The following is a 22,606-nucleotide window of genomic DNA, read 5'->3' on the forward strand; positions in this document are numbered from 1 at the left end:
CTGTCAGAACCCAATCTTTCTATGGGCATGGGATTTCTTATTCTTTTTGGGTTCTGCCATTCTCCTGGGAGGGGGAGAGGGATGCTTGGGGTGGTGATGTGTATTTCCTTTGCTTTGTTCCTTGCTCTATCCTCTTTGATGTTTCTCTATCCGGGTGAGAATGGAATGTGCCTCCGGACATCTGTCTTATCTCCAGCTGCAGAAGAAACAACACAGAGACCTAACAGCCTTGGAATCTGCACCTTATCACTCCATTCCCATGGCACTTTCACACCTGTGGCTTAGCCTGTTTGAACCATCTGGATGGATGGTTGGGGCAGGGTTATTTTGGACTCTTTTGACTATTTGATTTGTGTGGGAAACCCTCAGATCCTGCCTTCTATTCCTGCTGTCAACATCTCCCAATAAAGGTTCCTTTTGAAATTATGTTGTTTCAAGAGTTCTGCTTCCTTGGGAGGACTAATTGAGGCAGATCCTTAGAATGGCCAGCTGACAACATGCCCAGGAAAGGATTCCCTAAGGGTTTTTTCCCTGGAATGTAGCTTCTTCAACAGAAGGAACCGGCATTCCTTTAATTTAACTCTCCTGGGTTAGGGAAAGTCCTAGAATTATTCCTCAAGATCTTCCAATACGGCGAAGGTCTGCAAGTAGCTTCAGGAGCATTTGCTTTGAAGCAGCTTGTATGCCAAAGAAGCAGCCATTTGAGAATTTATTTTTCAAATGAACAGTAAGTTGTGCCTTTCATTTCTTAATTATTTTAAGGATTATCAATATTTAATTAAGTTAAAAGATGTTCTCTTTAGCCTGTTATTCCTTTTTGAAGATCTGCACCATTTGGGGGGTTTCTTCTTGTTAATCAACAAGGAAGAAGGTTGCTAAGGCAAGCAAAAATATCTTGAAGTGTGAAATATCTTTTTTTTAAAAAATGATGGAGAAATATAACGGCAGAAAGTTGTGGTTCTAGTTTATTATTTTTAGTAATTTCTAGCTTGGTCTGCTTTGCTGTGACTAAAACTTTCTGATTTTTATGATACCTGATTGGTCAGCAATTCTTAAGTGACTTACAAAACAGCTACTCTTTGACTGAAGAGGGAGTTAAGAAGATGGAGGAGATACCTTAGAGATGTATTTGAAAAATCTTTAAATAAAATCCATCAATTTATAGAACAGCTATGCTCCAAGGGTGTTAAAAAGACTACTCAAACTATTTCAGAAATAGTAAATATTTGTAGAAAGTTACCAAACCACCGAGACAATTTCATAGGTAGCTGACAATGCAAAGGAGTCAACTGTAATTTTGGAATATAAACCTGACACCAATTTTTATTCTGATGGTTTAAACAGAAGCCTCCCAACAGAATTGAAAGAAGAGCTTCAAGAAAATTTGTAACTTTAAAAAGGCAAGTAGGGACTTTTTCCTCATGGATATTAACAAAATTAAGAAATCTTTGAGAAAAAGAGAAGCTTATAACTACTTGACAAATATTCCAGAGAAGAAAGTGGTTTTATTAAATGAAATCAAGCTGGAAGGAGTGACTTAAACATAATGAGACAAATGAAATTAGGATGGATTTTCATCTGTTTCATATTTGTAATTGAAAGAAAGTCTTAATCTTAAATTAAAGTTTGAAAATGTATTTTTTTCTTTATATATAATGCTTAAATAATTCCTAAAGTAAAATATTATTGAAAGTGTATTTGAAAATATCTATGTTAAGAGAAAGTTAAAGAAAAAGATATATTTAAAAAAAATCCAGAGTTTTAAAAAGGATGTATACAAGAAAAAAAAATTATTCTATGATGGTAACTTAGAGGGAGTAATCTAAATTTAATGGGTTAGAATTGGAATTTTATTGGTCTGAAAGTAAACTTTAAAGTATGCATGCTAAAAGAAAGTTAAAGATTTATTAGAATGTTTTAATTTTAGAAATGTTTTAAATAAAAGCTTACTGTTTTAAAACAGATGGAAAAAAAGTATTTTCCCTTTAAGGTTAAAGAATCTGAAAGAATACAGTGAATTTTGTTAATATAAATGGCGATAGTTTATAAAGTTTATTAATTTGGCTGCATTAACAGAGGGATAGAATCAAGATCACATGAAGTGTTAATACCACTTTACAATGCCTTGGTAAGGCCACACTTAGAATACTGCATCCAGTTTTGGTCACCGCGATGTAAAAAAGATGTTGAGACTCTAGAAAGAGTACAAAGAAGAGCAACAAAGATGATTAGGGGACTGGAGGAACAGCTGCTGAAATTGGGTATGTCTAATTTAACAAAGAGAAGAACAAGGGGGGACATGATAGCAGTGTTCCAATATCTCAGGGGCTGCCACAAAGAAGAGGGAGTCAAGCTATTCTCCAAAGCACCTGAAAGCAAGACAAGAAGCAACTGATGGAAACTAACCAAAGAGAGAAGTAACCTAGAATTAATGAGAAATTTCTTGACAGTTAGAACAAGTTGAAGCTGGAATGTTGTACTGTGCTAAAAAGAATCGGAAGACAATGCCTTTTTCTTTCTTCCCTTGTACCTCATATTTTTCTTCCCATTTTTTTTCTTCCCTTAATTTCCTATTGTTATTTTTCTTTGAATTTTATACATTGATAAAACAATGAAAGTTATATAAGAGAGAAGCATTACTGTCAATGCTGCTAACATTGGATGTTTTTGCTTTGACAATAGATGGAAATGTAGCCATCTTTTCTCTATCGCTTTTAGAGTTCATTGATGCTGGGAGAGGGAATGTGGATGAGAGTCCAGCTAATCATAACAATAATAACTCAGCTGTGAGAACCCAAGGTTATTAGGTCCAGAGTTGATAGAAAATTGGCAGGCAGGAGAGATGGGAAGAAAACCCACACTTCAAGTTAATTGGGGAACGTGATTTATGATGGTTAATTGTAGGAAGGAATTGCTCTTTGCTACTTTGTGCCAGGGGAGGGGAATTCAGTTTTTGGCTTCAATTATGTAGTGCCAATACTTTGTTTCTCAAATTAAAGAGTTTTTAAGGAAAACAATGCCTCGAAGTTCTTTTGAAGAGATTCATCTGTCGGAACCATGACATTCACATTTTAAAGATTTACTGTTTTAAAAAATAACTTCTAGGAAAAAAAAAACAATTTAAAAGAGAAATCGAACAGTGGGAATCTGCTCAGTTTTATTCACAAAAAAGTATATAATATGAGTGTCAACAAATGATTCCCCTGGCTAGTCAGTCAGGACTTAGAGATTGAGCTGATTTAGATTTGGAATTTCACCAAGTGAAAGACCAAACCAAAAAGTTGAAAAAAAAATGTTCCAAAAAGAAGAAAGTGTCAAATTACTTCCACACTATTGCCAAGAAAGTTGTATGGATCATCCATGAATCACTTGTAGGCAAGCTTGGCTCAAAAGAATAGCAATACCACTTACCATTTAGACTTATATACTGCTTCATAGTGCTTAACAGCACTCTCTGAAAGGTTTACAGAGTCAGCATATTATCCCCAACAATCTGGACCCTCATTTTACTGACCTTGGAAGGATGGAAGGCTGAATCAACTTTAAGCCAGTCAGAATCAAACTCCTGGCAGTGGGCAGAATCAGCTTGCAAGACTGCATTCTAACCACTGTGCCACCATGGTTCAATAAAGAAGCTTTATTCCATGGGAGAATAGCATCCGTCAAAGCAATAGAGTCAGGTTCCATTTTTTTTTTTATTGTGCTACATAAATATATTCATGTATCTGGCTAAAGTAGCTAAGGTTACAATTCTTTTCTCACTTACCTAATCAGCTTCACTGAACTGCATGAAATATATTATTGAGTACATGTCCTGGAAAAGGAATAAAGTTCTCTTTGCATCTTGTCTGAAGCGGTGCTTGTTTTTTGACCTTATTTTTGTATTGGTGTTTAACAGTAGGCTTCTGTTTCAAAAGGATTACTTCTCTGTTGTTGAATTTTACTTTACAGGTAGTTTCTGAATAATTACGATTTAGGTCCTTTACATCTCTTATTGCTGCCCTATTGTGCAGTGTTTGTAAAGGATTTAATTTTCTTCTTCAAGCAATATTTTAAAATAGTTTTATTAAGATTACAATTCAAACAATACAAAACTTTTACTTTTAAAAATATAAAAAGGAAAACGAGAAGCGCAGGGGTGGGGAGCAAAAAAGAAATAAAAGTGAAAATGAAAAAAACAAATAAGGAATGACTTTTCTTTCATCACAAGTACAATTTTAGTAAATTATCACTTATCTCTACAACAAATACACTATTCTTCCCATAACTCATTTCGTAACAAAATCTTAAGGCCTTATCATTTACTCCTAATCAGCAAAAATATATTAAGGGCTATCAAAAATCACTACATAACTATTTTAACCATGATCAAATAAGTCAACTCTGCATTCTCTCCCCACATATTTAACAAGTTTTAATCCCTTAAAATAATGATCTTGGGCTTGATTTTTTTTTTTTTTATTCTTCCCTTTTCTCCTCCCAACAAATCTTCCAAAGTTTTTATATATCTCTTTTGTAAATTCAGTAAGAAGAATTATCCAAATCACTCTTATATATTAATATCTGTATGTTCTTTTTAAATATCAAGACTTTTATTAGTTTCGTTGGAATATCCAGTATGCTATCTTTTTGCATATCAGGGAGAAAGTAGTAGTGCATGTATATTTGTATGTTTGCGAAATAAAGGTGGATGCTCTAACATCTTTATAATAAAGATGTAATATAAACCCTTCTTGCTACTTAAATGAATTCAAATCTCCAGGAACAGTTGAATTACAGCTAGGCACTAGAAGGACCCCCTGACTAAAGTGATACCAGTACTGCTGACTGCAATCTTTGAAAACTCTTACAATATGACAGCCCTGTTGGACTTGTCTTCTGATGAGAAGATTGGGGGGCTGGAGCATCTGTAGTAGGAACAATATATGTGTTATATGCAGGGCTTTTTTGTCATAGAACACCCAGAATGGAGTTCCAGCACCTTTTTTGGATGGAACCTTGTAGGATAGGCAAGGCTGATTGTATGACATGTGTGAGTTCCAGCACCTTTTGTTTTTTTTTACAAAAAAAGCACTGGTTATATGTGATTCCAGCAGTTGTGAAGCCACTCTATTCTGGTTGAAGCAGATCCAGGAAGCCCCAGGACTTCTTGCCTGCATCTACTGACAGCATCTCTGACTCTGAAGCCCAGCCACCTAGACCTAATCATAGGCATTGATAAGGATTTTACAACAGACAGAAGAATTTTGTGGATGTTTTCCCAGAAGCAATTCAATAAAAGAACCAATGCTGAAAAGTAAACTGCCACAACTGTGTATTGGGTAGAGGCTTAGTGTGGCTCATTTATTGGCCTCACTCTCTGAGAACAAATCCTGTGAACAACTTTTGAAATCTCAACTTTGATGTGTATATCCTGTTGTGCTGTGAGACCTCTGGATTCCACCTCAGCATATGTCCCATGTTTTCCTTTGAGTTTGTCATCTGCTGATTGGATTCATGGTTTCAACCTGTGCCAAGTCTGTGATTATGTTTACAGCTGTTATCTGATTATGCTGAAAAAGGGGCCCTAACGGTCTGCCTGACCTTTGCCCGTCCCTAGGCTGTGGCAGGTATTCAGCTTGCCATCTTGTTGGCGGGTATACAGCAGTGCCAGCACCAAAAGAATAAAATAGGTGAAGTATCAGAAAATTGAATAAGAGCAACATAGGTCTCCTCTTCATATCCTTCATATTCAAGAAGCAGAAGAAAGAAAACTTGAGAAACACTATAAGATAGATAGACAGACAGACAGATAGATAATGGAATATACACACATGTATACATGCAGCTACTAGAATGCCAATTGTCAAACAACAAGTCTGTGAACACTTAGAAAGGAATATTACCATTTACCAGGAGTTACACTGGATTTCTCCAGAACAAATTATGTCTAACAAACCTTTTTTTTTTACAACCAGATGACTAATTTAATAGATCAGAGGTGCTGTAGATGTAATGTATTTAAATTTGACCACAGCTGGTACCAGATTTTCTGTTGCTAAGCTAGTCAGTTGTTAATGAGTTGCATCCAACTTTACCACCTTTTCTGTTGCTGTTGTTAAGTGAATTACTGCAGTTCTTAAGTGCATTTGCAGTCTTTAAGCAAATCTAGTTTCCCCCATTGACTTTGCTTGTCAGAAGCCAGCTGGGGAGGTCACAAATATCAATCACACAATCCCAGGATTATAACTGCCAAATGCTTGAATTTTCATCAGGTCACTATTGGGATATCGTGATAGTTATAAGTGCTTCAAACAATTGTTAAAGGAATGGTTTAAGTCAATACCTGTAATCTATAGCAGATGGCATTGCAGTTCAATGGATTTGCAACTGGTTGAATAATTGCACTCTGCAACTGATTCCTTAGAAATCTGAAGAGATGTGCTTCATTGTATTCAGCATTTCTTAGACTGTTATTGGGTGATTGTTTATTCTGGCAACCACAATTGAAAAAGGCATGATAAAGCTAAAGCAGTATCAGAATGGAAGAGAACCTGGAAACCAAGACTTATGAAAAATGGTTCAAAGAGCTGGGCATACACAGCTTGCAAAAAATAATAGGCAATGATAGCAATCTATAGAGAATCTAATATTTTATCACATGCCTGAGTTTGGGGATCTGTTGTGCACAGAAACTGACAAGGACTAACATGTTGGACTTAAAAGAAAGGAGATTCAACCTAAATATGAGGAGGACCTTTCTGGTGATAGGAAATGTTAAGCACTGGAGCCATTTTCTTAAACTTGTGATATGTTCCTCAGCACTAAAAGCTTTTCAAATGAGAGTTGGATGGCCATTTCTTAGTGATTGGTTTGTGGAACCCTTTATGAGGCAGCTTAAAGGACTAGATAATTTATGAAGTTCCTTTCAACTCATACATTCTTAGCCTATAATTCACTTCTTGTAGTGACAAAATTACACTGATTAAAAGACAGTCAGTATGATGTCTTGCATATTTCTTGCAAAATTGTTGATTTGTCCAGAAAAACTGCAAACACACACTTAGTCACATTGCTGAAAAGTTCTATATTTTTTTAACTAAGGAAGTATCAATAATTTTTCTGGTGTAGGGTGCATGCACAGTTTCACAAACATATTCAGATTTTGTTCTTTCTTCCTATCAATGATTGGCATATGGAATGAATTTGTCATTGTGCTGCAGAATTACTTTATTATCCCATGTCATATCTGAAGGGTTATATATGGCATTTTCCTCAGCCTTCCTGTCATAACCTATCAAGGTGTCGACATTAAAACAGAAATTCCTGCTGCTAACCATGGACTATATGGCAGATTGAAACAATTCACTCTTAGATATCCTCAAATAACTGCAAGTCTCAAATATGGTATAATATTTGAGGAAGAATGGACAATGTATATCACATATATTGTACAAATAAGGCATGTTTACTGTAACTGTGGTATATAGTGTTTACTGTAACTGTGGTATATAGAATTTAGTTTTCATTATATATTATAATATTATACTTGCATAATCATGATTTGGCAATATATCATTGCTACTGGAAATGATTCTCATCTCTAGAAAGCACAATGTAGATATACTAGCATGGGGATCTAAGGATGATATGCAAACCTGAAGGTGATTGATGGCTTGAGGGAACTCCCTCTGTTTCTTTTAATGTTTTAACATTTTCACTTTGACCTTCTTTTAGTTCTGCTTTTTTCTGTTTTAAACTATGTTTTTATACTCTTGTGTGTCTTAATTGTAAACTACCCAGATTCACTTAGGTGAGATGGGCAGTGTAGAAATTTGATAAATGAATAAGCAAATAAATCATGAAATAGGGCCATATTATTTTACTTTAAATATTTTTGTCCCATTTCTCTATATCCTATGTGTATTTAAGATCATTCTGAATTAACAAATCAAACAAATGACCTCCAAGGTCCCTTCCAACTTTACTACTACTACTACTACTACTACTACTACTACTACTACTACCACTACCACTACTACTACTATTATTATTATTATTATTAGTCCTTACCCAGGACCTGGGATAGGCAGATGTGGATGTTTGATGGTATTACAGATATCGTCGCAGGATGGAAGCAGTTCCTAGTAAGGCGCCTTTTGCAATTGACTAATAGCGAATTTGTCAATGCCAATGGTGTTCAAGTGGTGCTCCAGTTGTTTTGGGATTGCACCCAAGGAGCCTATGACTATTGGTACTACCCTTGCTTGCTTTTGCCACAGTCTTTCTATTTCTATTTGTAGGTCTTTGTATTTTGTTATCTTCTCCAGTTCTTTCTCTTCTATTCTGCTATCTCCAGGCACTGCCACATCCACTATCCAGACTTTTTTGTCTTTCTTATCGACAATTGTTAAGTCTGGGTGTTATGTTGCAGGTGCTTGTCTGTTTGAATTCTGAAGTCCCAGAGCAGTTTAATTTTATCATTTTCTATGACTTTCTCTATTTTATGATCCCACCAGTTTTTGCTTACAGGCAAATGATATTTTTTGCAGATCTTCCAATGCACCATTGTTGCTACTTTGTCATGCCGCTGCTTGTAATCAGTTTGTGCAATCTTCTTGCAACAGCTTACCAAGTGGTCCACTGTTTCTTCAGCTTCTTTGCATAGGCGGCACTTACTGTCTGCTGCTGTCTTCTCAATTTTGACTTTGTATGCATTTGTCCTTAAGGCTTGGTCTTGTGCAGCCAGAATTAGTCCCTCGGTCTCTTTCTTCAATTTTCCTGCTCTTAGCCATTGCCAGGTTTTATTATTATCTGCTTTCCCAGCTATTTTTTCATGTATTGGCCATGTAGTGCTTTGTCTTCCCATGCCTCTATTCTGTTCTTCATTTGGTCTTTCTTGTAGGCCAGTTTGGTCTCTCCAGTAGTTAGTAAGCCTTCCTGATATACTAATTTCAGTGCATCTTCATCATTGTTCTTCAGATATTCTTCCAAAGCCATTTTTTCTTCTTCAACCATCTGATGTACTTGTAGCATTCCACGCCCACCTATTTGCCTTGGTAGATAAAGTCTATCAATGTCACTGCGTGGATGAAGGGCATGATTCATTGTCATTATTTTTCTGGTCTGCCTATCCATTGCTTTTAGTTCTGCTTGAGTCCAGTCCACTATTCCAGCTGTGTACCTAATGACTGGGATTGCCCAGGTGTTGATTGCCTTTATGGTATTTCCTCCATTGAGTTTGGATTTTAAGATCTTCTTCACTCTCTTGATGTATTCACCTCTAATCTTTTTCTTGACTTCAGTGTGCTTGATGTTGTCAGCTTGAAGGATACCCAAGTATTTGTAGTACTCTTCCTCATCCAGACTCTTAATGTTATTTTCGTGGGGCATCTTGATTCCTTCAGTTTTCACTATTTTTCCTTGTTTGATAGTAAGTGTGGCACATTTGTCCAAGCCAAACTCCATTACAATATCTTGGCTATATATACGGACAGTGTTGAGCAGCGATTCTATTTCAGATGATGTTTTTCCATACAGCTTCAGATCATCCATGTAAAGGAGGTGGGATAGTCTGGCAGATGTTTTTGATGTTTGATAGCCATGTCCTGAGTTATTCAGTATTGTTGACAGAGGAAACAGTGCAATAACAAATAGTAATGGTGATAATGAATCTCCTTGAAATATTCCTCTCTTGATATTAACCTCTCCCAGCTTTCACCATTGATCTGCAACTGTGTCTTCCATTGTGCCATCGATCTTTGCACAAATTTTCTGATGTTTCTACTGACTCCTGTTATTTCTAGGCACTTGATTATCCAATCATGTGGCAGAGAGTCAAATGCCTTTTTGTAGTCAATCCATGCCACATTCAGGTTGGTCTTCCTTCTCTTGCAGTTTTCCAAGATCATTTTGTCTATTAGGAGTTGATCTTTTGTTCCTCTGCTATTGGGGCGGTTTCCTTTCTGCTCAGGTGGAAAGAGATTGTTTTCAACTAGATGCTGTTGTACTGCATCAGCTACCACACCAGTTAGTAATTTGAAAGTTGTTGGTAAGCAGGTAATTGGCCTGTAGTTACCTGGTGTTGCCCCTTTTGCTGGATTTTTCATTATTAGGTAGGTTTTCCCAGTTGTTAGCCACTTTTCAATTTCTCCTCCTTGTAGTATATTGTTGAACTGCTTGGCAATGAGTGGGTGTATAACAGTTAGATGTTTCAACCAAAACCCATGCAGTTCATCTTCACCTGGTGCTGACCAATTTTTGATTTTCTTTGCTCTTTTTTCTACCATTTTTGTTGTTATTACTAGTTCTTTCATTTCAACTTCTGTTTTATTTGCATCCACCTCTTTTAACCAAGCCGCATCCTTGTTGTATTTCTTTGGGTTATCCCATATCTGCTTCCAGAATTGCACTGTTTCTTCCTTGTCAGGTACTGACTGATTCCTTGCAGTTTCTCCATTGATGGATTGGTAGAAACGTTTCTGATTGGATTGAAATTGGAGGTTCTGCCTATAGTTTGCAATTCGAGCTTCATATCTACTGATCTTTCCTGGCTATAGCTGTTATTTGTTGCTTTATTATTTCCAGTGCTTCCTTGATCTTCCTTGTTTCTAAGTGGTATTTCTTGATTAGGTATTCTTTGGTCTTCTTGTTCTTCAGCTTCTTTTCTTTCATCTGTTCTAGCTTGCTTGCACGTGATCTTAACTTGCTGATCTTATTTTCTAGTCTAACCTTCCATTTTTGTGGTGCACTGTTTGTTTGTTTTTCTTTTTTGTTGATTTTACATCCCAGGTATTCTGTTATAACTGCAGCTGTGCTGTACATTAGTTGGTTTGTTTCTTGCAGTGAATTGGTGCTTATACTTGCTATTGCAGTATTTGCATCTTTTAATGCTTGTGCTAGCTGTTTCTTTGGAACAAGCTTCAATGCAGGCAGCCTTATTCTGTTGTTTTTGTGCTGTTCTAGATGTTCAATTATTCTTTGTTTCAATTCTTTTATTTCTTTAGTTAGAGGGTTTTGTTCTTCCTGAGGAAGAGGTGCCTGGTTTCCAAATGAGAACAGTTGTATATCTCTACTGGATTCTTTCACTGCCAACTCCCCTTGGTTTGCCTCTACATTCTGAATTACTTCTTGTAAGGCTTTGATTTCTTTGCCCTGGGTAAACCTTTGCAGTTCGTCCAATTCTGTTTCTGTAAATACTTTATTTCGTGTTATAAATCGGCGTTGATCTGCTAGTCTCTGTTCTGTTATTTCTGATTCTGGATGCTGTTCTTTCCAGAATTGGTGCATTCATTTTAGATATCCTTGTCTTGTTGGACTTGATCTGTAGTAACAGATCATTATTTCTTTGTTTTCCATCACTGTGTATCTGCGACGGGTAAACACCTTTTCTTCCAGTAGTTCTGCAGCTGCTGGCCCTGGTTGCTCAGCCAACAGTCCTGAGTCCTGTAACCCATTTTTCACCAGATATCCAGGAACTCCAATATCTAGTGCGGACCTTGTTAACCCGGGCGACGTCCGAGCCGGTATGGCATTCTGAAATTTACGTCTCACCATATTTTTTATGGGAGAGACACTCTTTGTCTGACTCCTCTGGTGAGACCTGTCCAGTATGGTTGAACCTCTGGCATAGCTCTCATCTTCCTCAGAGTACACAAGCCCCACAACCACGTCAAGGTAGTGCCTCACTGGGGGTATATTATTATTATTATTATTATTATTATTATTATTATTATTATTATTATTATTATATCTTACAACCTAAAGTCATATATCAAGCATCAGGGAAAATATAAAAAGTACAAAGCAGGGAGGAAAAACTGAGATGCCAAACTGGTAAAATATTTGATGGTATAAGACAACAAACAATGGACAGAAACAATGTAATTTCTGCAATGAAGTAAAATCCATAAAACTTTAAAAGAACACTTTGACCATGTGTTAATAGATATGGTGTTAATAACACCAGCGTATCTACTAAAACGTTTTGGAGTTTACCAGTTATCCTGCCTTATCATTTTATTATCATTTCTTGCACAGCCAGATGTTCAGACTGGATATGGCATTTTTGCCACCTAGCAATTCCTTTCTGAGGACCTAGGACAGTCAGATGTAGATGTTAAAGGGATCATCAGAGGATATAAGATGTTCCATGTAAAGCTGCCATTTGCAATTGACTAATAGTGATTTTGTCAATGCTAATTATATTCAAGTGCTCTAGTTGTTTTAGGATTGAACCCAAGGTGCCTATTACTATTGGTACTGTTTTTGCTTTCTTTTGCCTCATTCTATTTTATTTTCAGGTTTTGGTAAAATTCTATTCTATTTTGCTTTATCGTGATTGTTGTTGTTGCTTTAGTTTTTAAATTTTAAATGAACAGAAACTTCCTTCTGCAAAAGTAAAGCATTAGCCTCAAGCTTAATCTATAATCTGTTTAGATTCCACATTGATCCTAAAGACTTTTTAGAACTTAAATATGACAGGGATTTATAGTTGATGAAGTGCCTAATGCTCCAACAAAAGTTTGAAGTAATTGAAAATATCTCTATTACAATGCTTTTAACCCACAAGCACAAATTATGAAAAACATCTATTGAAAATAATTTAAAGATATTGATAAAAATCTAATCTTTTAAAAATCATGAAATGAAAATTAGTAGTAATAGTTGTGGTAGAACAGCAACCTAAGCTATTTTTTGAGAAAAGTATCCAGGCTTGTTCCCACAATATTAGAATACTACTTTTAGCAATATCTAACACAATTCTTTGCCACAATTTAAGTTATCTGAGCACATCACTATCTTTCCAAATAATGGGAAGTAACTGTTCTATTTTATTCTGCACTATTCAGAGTCCACTTCAAAGACTGGGCAAGGACTATTGGATTCAGAGAAACTGAACACATTCAGAGAAGAGCAACAATCAAGGGACTGGTTGTGACCTTTAGCTCTAAAAGGAGAGGGCTCTTTGAGGATATGATAGTACTCTTTAAATTTTTGAAGATGGCCAAGTTCTCTTTCTCCTTATACCAGAGAGAAGAACATAATGTTTCTATTATAGAGAGATTCTGATGAAGTATTTTGTATAAAATTTTAAGGATGGTTATGGACCATAACTGATAAATGTTCAGGTGCCTAAAGCAGTCTGTATTCTCATAAGCAACACCAGTTTTAAGTGCTGGAAAAAAGAGTTCCTACTTAAAAAACATTCAAGGACTTTTCAACATCAAGTAATTAATGCTGTCAAGTTCCCTGCAGAGTGAAATGTTACACAACTCTAAGCAGCATTATATTAATTCAGAACAATTCATATTAGTGAAGGATATGAATGTTTGTGTATATTTAAAACAACAGTAGCAAAATTTTCAGATCAGTTTCCTACAATAACCTTTTCCATCCTAATGCTTTCCAGACTGATAGATGCTGGATGGGTTCCAAGTCCCATACTTCCAGTAAAGCCTATTGCTTACTAAGTGTTTCAGAACCTGACATCCCACACATCAGAAAGTGATCAGGTTGGAGAAGTCCATCCTATAGTTTCCTTTCTTGCCCAGATCACAACTTTAAATTTCAAATTTGAAATATATTAATAAATTAATGTTTCCTTATCACACAAAGGGGAATCACACAATAATAATAAGGAATACCTGTACAATAATGGTAAGATGCCCTATTGTCTGTGATACAGGTATTTTTTTAACAACTAATTTACCTTATGTCAGTAATGTCTTTCCATTATTATCATCAACATTTCTTAGGATTTCAAATGAGGTGGACATCCCATGATATTTTTGCCATTTAAAAACTATTTTATTCTATTGTTTTATTTTTGGTATCTGCATCATCAAAAATAACAATAGTTTCCACACCCCACTCCCAAATATAGATTCATTTCTCTGGGAGTATAGTAAGTTATTTTTTACAAATACTGAATTTATGGTGAGGGGAATAATGAGCTGCAAAAATGAACAACAAAGTAATTATCTCATTCTTAGTTATATCTCTTGTATAAGACTATCCTACATTCTATAGGGCTTTAAAGATGCCTAGTTGTAAAACAACTGGTGATATCAAAGCTTATGGTGAAGTTGTGCCGGTGCACTCTTTAGGAAATAGTTCCTAATCTGCATTCAGAGATTCCTTGGAACTGAAATAGTTATAACGAGGTGCCAGGAGATTAGGTCAAGCCCTGTCACAGGAAAGTAAAGATTCATGAGGTGGCTAATTAAAATGAATGGGTGTGGAGGACATTTACATTAAACTGCAAGATGAGCAGAAAATTTATGAACAAGAACTCAAAACACACAGGACACCAAAAGAGTATATTGCTATTTTCACAATTGCCACATATGTATGTTATATTTCATGGCAAATTCTCCTGAGGCAATTCATAATATATTTAAAATATTAAAATAAATCACCTGTGTATCATTAAATCCCCAATCCATCTGAAATATTCAGATGTGCAGAATATTATTGTATGGTAGATTAAAGCAACATAAAGTATTACAAAATGTAAATCAGTAACAAGACAGTTTTGATGTTTCTTGCTGTGAATCGGTAACAAAACATTCATGGACTATAACTGCATTACAAGTATTTACTGCTTTCTTTTTTCCAGACTGAAAGTTTGTGATAAACAATGGCGATTCTCTGGGAATCTGTTGAGTCGGAATTTCAATATCATTCCCTACTGATCAAATTCATATCTGAGTGCATATGGCCTGAAACAATAATTTGAAAAGGTACAGTTTTCACTAGAATTCTATATGTTGCATTTTCCCTTGGTTGTGATTGGTTGTCTACCTAAGGAGTTACCAGAATTTTTGTTCTATAGATTGATACTGACTTGCATTGAAATGATAACATGGAAAAGTAAATGTTTGGCATATTTTACCATGTAGTCAAGCAACAATATTTTTTTTCTTTTGTACAAGTAAATCATTGTGGACATTTGTAAAATGTCCACAATATTTACGTCAAATTGGTTTAGAGAAAAAGTTACTCCTTCTGAATCAAGTCTATAGTCAGAAATTATTCAGAGGGCTAGCAACATTTTTTTTTACTTCTTCTAGATCTCTAACAGAAACTATAATAGATTCCAAAGTAGCAACAGATAGTCCTTGAATTACAAACACTTATTCAGCAACTATTCAAAGTTACAATGGTCCTGAAATAGGAAGATTTACAAGTGGTCCATGAAATTGTGTCTGTTGCAGCATTCCCTTGGTCATATGATTGAAATCTGGATGTTCAAGCTTGCAGTTATGATGTTGAAGCAAGGCACAATTTTTGACATTCCCTTCCCACTGGCAAAATCCATTGGCAGGAAGACAGAAATTCCCTCCCAATCCCACTGCTTCTTTACCTGCCTACCCTAATTTATTAGTACCTATCCACTGCACCTTCTCTGTACCTACCCACACTCCAAAACACCTGCCTGTAGAAATCACCTGCACCTTAATGTGTACCCATCCATACTCTAGAATGCATGCCCACAGCACCTTCCAGCCATTTGATGTTCCTTAGAAATTAATTTCAGATTGCACCCTTCCCGCATTCAGAAACTCACCATTGAATTGTATCTTAACAGACGCCTAATGCCTGGAAAATTCTTTTATTTATTTATTTATTTATTTATTTATTTTTCTCCATTTTTGGTTACTTGATTACTTGCTTGGAAGGGGAGCATAACACAGTGCTTTGTTCAGTTCTAACAATACCAAAGGTAATGATGATCAAAAATTTCTCAATAAATGCAAATATTTTTCTATGGAAGGTGATACTAGAATCTGATTTGCTAAATTATTAAGCAGCATTCATATGCAAAAGACTACCTGATCCATTTTTACATCTTCGTAATGTGATATTTTTGCTAGCTGGTAAAGAAGAACTGAAGAAAAGAGAATACAAATAGATCCAGATTAGCTGCAGATTTCAAATGCCCTTGTAGATTAATCTTATCCATGCTTACTTGGCAGTTTGAGTTGACTTGTCTAAATGTAATAGGATTTAACTTTTTACATAAGCATCTGGCCACTCAGTAATATTTTATAAACTAAACACTTTCAAAATATTGGTATGGTTAGAACAAGCTTCCATTTATGCCTTTTGGGAATGATGAGATATTTGTGTTTTTCATACGATGAAAAGCTCTAAAAACTGAGACACTCAGTCACTGAATTACTGTTGTCATACTGCTCTAAGCTCTCCAGTCTTCTGAAACAAAGCACAGAAGTTCTATGAACATTAAGTTCTATAAGACACCCCAAAGAATTCTCACTGGATCAACAACTCTTATGAGAGCTTTCAACCAGCTCTTCAGCTTCATCCTGGACTCTTGTGAGCCTGCTGGTTTTCTTTTTTCACCTGAGATAAACCTGGTAAGAAGTTTAGGACACTCAGAGAAACTTTGCGAGCTGAGAGTGGAGGGAAAGACAAAGGGAAAGACCTAACTATCATAATGAACAACCAGAGGAACATGGTTGAGGAACAACTGCCATAGTCCTTAATCAGTTCATTGACTCCATTTCCTAACCAAGTACATTGTCCTTAATGAGTTCCTTAGGCCTAATTCATAGCCAGTTGAGTTTCTTATTCAATCAGGGCTTCACTTGGAGACCAAATAACTTTTTCAGTTAGCTTCTAAGTGCAGGACTTGAGGTTCCTTCTTTTGAATGCAGTAGTTTTGAATGCATAACCAGACATCCTATCAATTCCCTGTCTTGGCACCAACTCTTTGCATCTCACTAGTTGTATGTCTCCAGTGTTATCACTCAGTGTTCACAAGATGTCCACAGAGGAGAAGCTAGCTGCCTTACTCCTAAGTCCCTCAAGATTCACTTCTTGAGTCTTCCATCTTCTCTTGAATACACAAACAAAATCCAATTTCCTGCCTGCCTCCAAGCGCTAACAAACATTTCCCTAGCCATTAAATAATCAAAGTCTTCTAAAGGGCAGCTAAGGAAGCTAAAAGCAAAGACAATAGAAAACTGACAGGCGATAGGAGTTTCTAATTTGTTTAGTAGCATAGGAGTGATTCCCATAGTCCTTCCTTCCCTCTTCACTTTCCAATTATTTGCATACATGACCTTAAGATGGTATCCTGTGCACACTTACTAAGCATAACTCCTACATAGCTATGTGTGGGAATTAAAGAAATTTAGGATTGCACTGCTTAGCTGCAATACACATGAACATAATGTAAATAGTACATCTACATGACAAGTTTACAAAAGCAGGGATAAGAAGATAGGTGTTTAAGTGGATTCAACCAGGCACTTAAAGTAGGAAAAAAAATCCATGCCATCAATTTTCCATTCCTAAGTGGAGAATTCATTCTAAGTGACCCCCCCCAAATGATGGTTCTCGTGCATAATTTTCACATAATAATAAACTGTCACACCCAGCCTAGATATTTATCTCTCTATATATGCATGTTATTTTTATTTATTATTATTTATTATTTTTTAATTTTTATTTATTCCTTTTTTCATTATACAACAAAAATAAAAATAAAAATGAAAAATACATTTTCCCTTAACAGAGTTGTGTTATACATCTCATATATATTATTTACAATTTATTTAAATCAGTAATCATATCTTTTTCTTTCTCTGTTCTAGCCAATCATAACATTTGTTCCATATTTCATAAAATTCTGTTGCCTCCTTGTCTTTTAATTCTAGTGTAAGTTTGTTCATTTCCGCGCATTCTAGAATTTTGTATATAATCATATCATTTGTAGGTATGTTTTCACCCTTCCAACACTGGGCATATACTATGCGGCTGCTGTTAATATGTGTATAATGATGTATTAGAGTTGTTTTTCCATCTTTAAATTTATTATACCCAAAAGAAATAGTTCAGTTTGAATTCAATTTGCACCTTAGTTATCTCCTGTATCCAGTTCCTTATCCGTTCCCAATAGGTCTTTGCTTTAGGGCACAGCCACCACATGTGATAGAATGTTCCTTCCTCATTATGTTTCATTTTATTGTTAACTTTCCATCACTTAGAATTTTCCTCTTGAAAAGAGTTTCAGGATTTTTTAAAACAGGTTCTGTAGCCTGAAAAAGTTTGAAATTCTTGGATTTGCTGAACAAATCTGAATTTTATCCTGAAATCCTAAAGCAAGCTTATTTTGTTGTTGCTGCTGTTTATTAGTGCTACACCGGTCTATTATCATGTGGATACTGGAAAATAAGGGGTGGAGATTTGGCATATAGACATTGCTACCATCTTGAGTTTTTTTTAACCTCCTCTGCAAACAGACATCCCTGCTTTGAAGCAATGTTATGAAGTCAACACACTCACTGTTCCACCCAGTATAGCAGCCAACTTGACTTACCTGCTTCCTTGTAGTAATATAGATCAGCAACTCAAGGCAATTTGATTCTGCCTTTACAAATCACTGAAGCTGAAATAATGTGTATGTTGTTGTATAGCTTTTGTGTGTGCCAAATACATAGAATCAATTCTTAGAGGAAAAGCTTTTCACAGATGAATTTATGAATTTATTCTTTCTCAAAATATTTTAAAAGTATGTTATAATTGAAAAGATATTGTAATATATGAACCACAATGTTATTTTTGTGCTTTTTGTACTTTGTTTGTGTATGTGTACATGTGTGTGTGTGTGTGTCTTACAAGTCAATTAAATCAGAAGTAGGCTATTTATGGTTGAATGTATTCAGGAAACCCAGCTATTGTCTTAAGAGATAGTATGAACTGGGCCTTCACATTTAGGTTTATGATCATTCTACACAGCACAAGAGCACACAATTGTTATTTTCCTAAGACATATTTATATTTTAGTGCAATGCATAAACTCATCCTCCCTGTAAACAAAACAGCCTTTAGAATGAACATAAAAACCAACAAAAAACAGGACGTGGGTCTAGTTGATAGACTTTCATAAATATATGCAACAAATGCAGATAGAATGGTTTATTGGCAGAGTGTCACAGTGAGGTGAATAGTGGTATCCATAAGGGGAAAGGCGAAATCACCATCAGGACAAAAGCCCTGTTCCTTTTGTACACTCATTTGTCATTCTGATGACAAAGGAAGATCCTTCAGTTGTCTCTGAAGGTGTTATACCAGCCAGCAAGTCAATCAAACTACTACAGATTTGAAACCTGGGACACCTATTAGAAGAGGTTAAGCCCTGTAGCTCCCCCAGGTAAACTCTCTGCCTTGGCTATGAACTGGAACTATTAAAAAGCATGACCTAATAGAAAACCTGGAGCCCAGTTTTATAAAGATCTGCTAGCTGTAGGTGACAGGAAGTTAGAGAAGATTTGTGCTGTCTAAAGCTCCAAATAATTCTGTATCAAGGAGATGTTCTACCTGAATGTTAAGTGCAAAGACTTTTAAGGACTTATCTATAGCTTTGTTGTTGATTACAAAGTATATAAAAAAGGAAACCTTGTTTTTAAAATCAGCCAAGGTCAAGTGAAATCATGGTTAAGTATTATTTGATAGCTAGATATTTCAAGCTAATTACAATAAGGACAGAACTAAACTGTCCTGTTTATCTCAAATTCTTTAAAAATATCATCCATCAATGTTGGATTTATCTATGTTCAGTTTTTTTGTAGGATACAACAGTCCTTTCTATCAGAAGCAGCATGCAAGGTTTTTTTCCAATAACGTTACTGAGTTCAATAACATTAAATATTGATTTAAAAATATTGGTTCAAATGCAAAGTTGGACAGGTGGCTCCTGTGACATATGAAAGCCATACCTTACAGAAAGGTAATAAATTTTGTTGTGTAGCATGCCTTCCTTGAAATCTCTTGGAGTAAACAATCTCTCTGATTCTTGAGTACAGACTAGACCCAGTTGTGCAATTATTTATTTAACAATTCCGTGGCTGTTTCTTTACTTCAGTACATAGAATACAACCCTAAGGTGACAGTGAAAAATGTTTCCAGTTGGGCAAGTTGCTCATGATAAGTTGCTCTTAAAACAAGCACTTCAGAAATTTAGGTCACTTTAGTCTCACCACTTTTATTTCTATTTATGTTTGTCAAAAAATAACTATATGCCTAAAAATCTCCTTTTGGTCTCAGACCTAAAGCTCACTGCATTTTAAACCATTCTGATTAATATTTTAATTGATTAAATAAAGTGAAAAGTTAATTGAAAGAAAATCATTTCATTTTTTCTTCTAAATTACCATGCTTATGGCCTTGGAAAAAATAATAATGAGAGCTCATAATCTAATAGGGAACATTTTATAGATAACAATAAAAAATCTTTATTAACACTGAATTTAACAGAAGACTTAATGGGAAATTGTGCAGATGGGAATACACTGAATGCATTTATAGTATTTACTTTGACTTAAAGCTTAAATATTCCCAAACTGTAGTTTTTAAATTGATTTACATTTTACAGCATATTAAGAAGTATTTATTTTCAGAAATATTGATGAGTTCAAAGGGTTTATTCTCAAGTAAGTGAGTATCAAATTATATCTTTAATTATTTATATAAATTGCTTAGGTAAACTCTTGGGCATTAGCTTCATGTTGGATTTTTTTTAATTAAAATAATCAGGGTTGGGAGAAATAGTTATAATAGCTGACCTGGGATATTTTTTTCAAGAAATGCTACTTGTAATTTCAAGATGCTACTTTTTTAAAACAGTTTTTTTTTCCTTCATAGCATTTTCACACAAGTGGAAGGTCTGCTTTTTTTCAGATCAACTGAGTGTTGATCCATTGGTTGCAGCCTGAGTGCTTGTCACCAGAGACTAATATTGTGAATTGAGAGACTGTTTGTCCCAAAGTCACCCAGCCAGCTTTCATGCCCAAGGCAGAACATCATCTCATAGTCTCCTGGTTTCTAGCTTACCGTATACATTTTTCAGTAATTTGGGTCTCAGATTCAAGTTGACAGCCTTGAATTCTGACCTCTTTTTCTATTTTTGGCATATCATAGATTATCTATAAAGTACTTCATTTTTTAAAGCACCAACAACATATGTTAACTACATCTCAAAGGCTTCCTCTCCCCTCCCCTCCCACCCTCCCTCCCTCCCTTCCTTCCTTCCTTCCTTCCTTCCTTCCTTCCTTCCTTCCTTCCTTCCTTCCTTCCTTCCTTCCTTAACAGAGTCTTCAGGCATGCAATTAGGCCTTAACCCTCTTACATTCAGAAACACAAATATTACCGCAAGTATTTTTTTCAGGAGGCCTTTGAACCTTAGAAATGACTATTCATGTATACCTACTTGTTATTTGGCTTCCATTATTGTTGTATTATTATTCTTATATGGATGTGTTATTTGTGGTTGTATTTAATTACTAAGATATTCAGTATTGTTACTGATTTGCCACCCAGCTAACCAGGGCATCAATTTTAGGATTGTCTTACATTGCAATTCTATGACTACCCATCAACAGTTTGGCTGCTATGTTCTGTATCCCTGTAACTTCTGAATTTTCTCCATAAACAGCCCCACTTAAGGGATGTTACAGTAATCTATGTCAAGGCTTTTCAACCAGTGATATGGGTATCACATGTGGTACATTGGCACCTGGCAGGTGGTATGCAACCATCCTAGAAAAGTGGTAGCGGGGGAGGGAATGAGCTGAACCGGTGGCAGCACCGCACAAGCCTAAGCGAGAGATGGCTGGAGCTGCAGGGCTGTCAGGGCTCAGTGGAAGCACCAGAATCAGTGCCAGGCTCCAGCTGGAACTCGGCGCTGATCCTGGCACTTCTGCTGAGCCCAGAAGAAATGCCGATTAGCTGGAATGATGCAGCATCTCCAGAATCTTGTGATTTACGTTCAGATGCTTGGCAACTGATTCATATTTATGATGGTCACAGGGTCATGTGAAGTGACCAAAACCTGCTGCAACCACCCAGCAGACAGGGAGAATAAAAACAAACACCCCCACCTCACCCCCATTGCCAATCCTCAACAGAAATGCTCACAACAATGAAAACTTCGGACAGGTGGGCAGGCAGGTGTCTTGCTTGGCTGTGGCTTGGGGGGCACTTTTTTCAGTGCCATTGTAACTTTGAACAGTCACAAAGCGAACTGTTGTAAGTTGAGGACTATCTGTACTTCATTACTTTTTCCTTTTTGGGAGGGGTCATCAAGTTTTTGACACCTTGCTAGGTGACTGGTGGTACTCGGATATTGCCATATTCTAAAAATGGTACAATGGGTGAAAAGGTTGAAAAGCCCTGATCTATGTGGTGATCAAGTATGAATTACCATTGCCAGGAATCAGAATGAAGATTTCAAAAAACATAAATAATCTGTTTCTAACACCAAAGCAGTCTGACAGACTTTGAACCTAAAATAACAAATGCAATAAATGCAGTTGTGTTACAATCTTAAGAAAAAAAAGGTAAGAATGAACTATGGTCTATCAAAAATTCAGCCTTATGCAGGAGTCAAAACTTTGGTATTATCATTCACAAATAAACCCCATTTTAATCCCTATTTGTTTTCCACTTGTAACTCAAGGGATTGAAAAGCAGTTCTTATGAGTTCACCAGCTGTTTTAAATTTAAATTTATTATAGAATATATTCATGCAATTTCATGCAAATCTCACCCCCCATCCAAATTAAAAATATAGACTTAGATCATTATAACACAGCAATCA

At 35.8% G+C, this 22,606-nt stretch overlaps 1 protein-coding gene across 1 annotated transcript in view; it reads right to left on the bottom strand.

Moving 5' to 3' along the window:
* Positions 1 to 22,606, bottom strand: part of HCN1 (hyperpolarization activated cyclic nucleotide gated potassium channel 1) — a 155,052-nt gene that overhangs the window by 117,568 nt on the left and 14,878 nt on the right. The gene's annotated exons all lie outside the window — the stretch shown is intronic.

This window comes from Crotalus tigris, unplaced genomic scaffold (genome assembly GCF_016545835.1).
Source record: "Crotalus tigris isolate CLP2741 ecotype Arizona unplaced genomic scaffold, ASM1654583v1 scf7180000017973.899353, whole genome shotgun sequence".
NCBI classification, from domain to species: domain Eukaryota; kingdom Metazoa; phylum Chordata; class Lepidosauria; order Squamata; family Viperidae; genus Crotalus; species Crotalus tigris.